Raw genomic sequence first — 3,557 nt, forward strand, 5'->3', positions numbered from 1 at the left:
TTTCTCATGATTTCAAATTCTTAAGATGTTTTCCAAGGCTGTTGAGAGAACAGCTAAACAACACTTCTTTATAACCGCTCTCTCTGCGGAGTCTTGGACAGACGTTTGGGCTCCGTCTCAGAATCTGCCGGCGCCGGTGATTTACAAGGAATGTCCGCACTGTCGAGGAAAGCATCGTCCTAAGAATGCTGGCTTCTTTCACACGCCTCCCTGCGCCAATTCCCCGTGCTTTTTGCACTCTCCACGCTCTGCCCGTCGGGTGCTGGAAATGTCGGCACATCTCTGATTTCTAAGGCCGGTAAAACAACTGGCGCCAGGCCAGAAGAACTCAGATGCTTTCCCGCGAACATTTTTGGTGTTCCGGGCTAGTGGTTGCAGATGTCCGTCAGTTCTCGGCATGGCACGCTTCTCGTCAGACTGGTCCTTTCCAGACACAACATCAAAGAAGTCCATGATATCTGTGTTCGAGATTCGTAGGTTTCTGAGACGTTCCACAGAGTCCAAGGAGATGCGGATGTGATGTATTGACTTTCCCACATATGGTGCTAACATCTCCTTAAAGTGGGTGGGTTTTGGGTTGGTGGAGCCACGAATATTGGTTAGAATTTAACGAAGTGGTAAACCCTCTTTTTGATCTTTGGGTAATCCATATAGCCTGGGTGATACTTGTGCCTTAGCTTTGAGTTGTTTTACTACTTTCTCAGGCCATCCTGTATCTTTAAGAAGAGTCTTGGTTTCCCTGTTCACTTTGCCGGTGGGGTCATTCTCTAGTGGGCTGTGAGCAGAGTCCTTTAACAGTTGATAGACCTTCTGGTCATAGTCATTCTTCAGCAGTATGACAGCAGAGTTCCGCTTTTCCGCCGATCGCACCACTAAGCTCCTGAGGACCATCATCTCGTCTCTTGGAATGTTCATTTTTGGCGGCCTGGCTGTGGTTAGATACTACAAGACGACAACGCGTCGAAGTTACTAAACGAAACAGAGGAGAAAGTGTCACTGACATGATACACGATTTGGGGTGGATATCATTAAAACAAAGGCGTTTTTCTTTGCGGCTGAATCTTCTCATGAAACGTCAATCACCAACTTTCTCCTCCGAATGCGTAAGTACTTTGTTGACGCTGACCTGCATAGGGAGAAAAGATCATCATAAAAAATAAGGAAAATCAGAGCTCTCACGGCAATATCTAGGTGCTCGTTTTCTTCCGCGTGCTGTTCGAGGGAGAATTATTGTGTTTGATAAACTCTCTGCCAATCACTTAAGTGTGACTGGCAAAGCATTCATGTAGTGGAAGATGTACTTCCGAAACAACGGGAGAAGGCTCCCTTCGCCTGTACTGAAACTCAGATGACCAGGGGAATCAAACACCGGGCGGCAACTATCTCCTCGGGGGAAAGCCATAATAGTCACGGACGAAACAGGCAACAACATCAGACACCTGAAACGTCAGGCACCACACAACGTGCGAGCAGATATAGGACGGAACTCCAGAAGGTGGCCACCGACACGAGAGATTTCTGGAGTGTGCGCCAACATAATATGCAACTCCTACAGCAGCCTGGTGCCACAGGAAACGCATCTTGCAGGCGCATATCGCACTCAGAAGGGCAAAGAAAGAGAATGGTACGGCCACGAGAGAAACCCACAGTGGTCAAGAAGAGCATAAGAAACGTCTACAACATTACGGTAGTAATAGGAACAAGCCTGGCGAACGCTGTCTTAATATGGATTTCCATGGGACGAGTGTTGCAGGGGAAAACAGCCGCAACAGGCGGTGGTGGGCGTGGACGGCGTAGTGAACACCAGACACCACCCAGGCATATATATGGGACCTGGTCAGCTTGTCGACAACTCTCAGGAAACAGCCGATGAAGACGCCGAGTTACGATGTCGAAATATCATGTTGGCAAGCTGTGGAACGTCGACAGGTTCCCCGATTCTACAAGATGAGAAGAAGCATACTACAAAATACATGGTTAGTAAGGAAAGAGTGGTACTACAACGACGTTTGACTGAAATAATGTACGTATTTAATTAAATTCAGTGGACATTTCCTTGCCAAAGTTGTCTCTGTCTCACCCAAGTACTGTTAATCCCGCAATAGGTTTTCCATCGAAAATATTATAACATTCAAAAATAAATCATCACTCTGCATGGACATACATATTTTTTGTTTGAACACAGTGAAATTTTATTAAGGTAATTACACAGAAAGATGAATTGCCATATGGCATAATACATAACTGAAATGATAATTAAATGGACACCCTAGCTGCAAACAGGCGTTGGTGTACTTCATTGGGGACATGTTGAAAATGTGTGCCCCGACCGGGACTCGAACCCGGGATCTCCTGCTTACATGGCAGACGCTCTATCTATCTGAGCCACCGAGGACACAGGTCGATAGCGCGACTGCAGGAACTTATCCCTTGCACGCTCCCCGTGAGATCCACATTCCCAACATGTCCACACCACTACGTTCGTAGTGCGCCTAATAGATGTTTGCCCATCATACTCATTACTCGTGGCGGATTAATCTTCCTAGTCCCGTACCAGTTCGGCCATAGCGTGTGCGTTCGCACAAGAAGGTCAATGGCCGGGAAGCCATATTTTAACTATTTATGACGGTAGTATCTGTTCCCGAAAGAACAGTTACCGTGGATGACCATGCAGCTTGCTAGAAATGAAATGATAATTAAATGGACACCCTAGCTGCAAACAGGCGTTGGTGTACTTCATTGGGGACATGTTGAAAATGTGTGCCCCGACCGGGACTCGAACCCGGGATCTCCTGCTTACATGGCAGACGCTCTATCCATCTGAGCCACCGAGGACACAGATCGATAGCGCGACTGCAGGAACTTATCCCTTGCACGCTCCCCGTGAGATCCACATTCCCAACATGTCCACACCACTACGTTCGTAGTGCGCCTAATAGATGTTTGCCCATCATACTCATTACTCGTGGCGGATTAATCTACCAAGTCCCGTACGAGCAAACACTTAAAAAAAGAAAGTGAAATGCCCACTGGCATAATTTTTAAATAAACATGGGGTGGCACTCAAAGAATTGAGAGGGACACATAATTATTGAAAGCTGAAATGCTAACTAGTACATTACCAATATATCAGTCACAAAATGTACACGAAGAAACCTGAACAGCCCCTGTCAAAACTCATTACCTGCTACTCTGAAAAACATACATGGACTACGAAATTGAATTGCCCACTATCAATGTTTGCAACACAACAATCAAAAAAGTGATACATAAATTTCAAAAAAATTAAGCAGCCCACTGGCACATGTAATACATGACACACAGAAAAACTAATGTTCATTATGGAAATGATTTACCCATTATCCTAGTTTATGATGTACAGAACTTCATACATTAATTATGAAACTAATTTGCCCAGTGATGAAGTCTGTTATCAAGCACTCAACTGAATGTACATGAATTAAGAAAAACTTAATTTCAAATCGACAAAATTCATAACACAACAATAATAAAAACTTCAGTGAATTCAAAAAAAATTAAATGCCTAATTGACATAG

The sequence above is a fragment of the Schistocerca nitens genome, chromosome 4, assembly GCF_023898315.1.
Source record: "Schistocerca nitens isolate TAMUIC-IGC-003100 chromosome 4, iqSchNite1.1, whole genome shotgun sequence".
NCBI lineage: Eukaryota > Metazoa > Arthropoda > Insecta > Orthoptera > Acrididae > Schistocerca > Schistocerca nitens.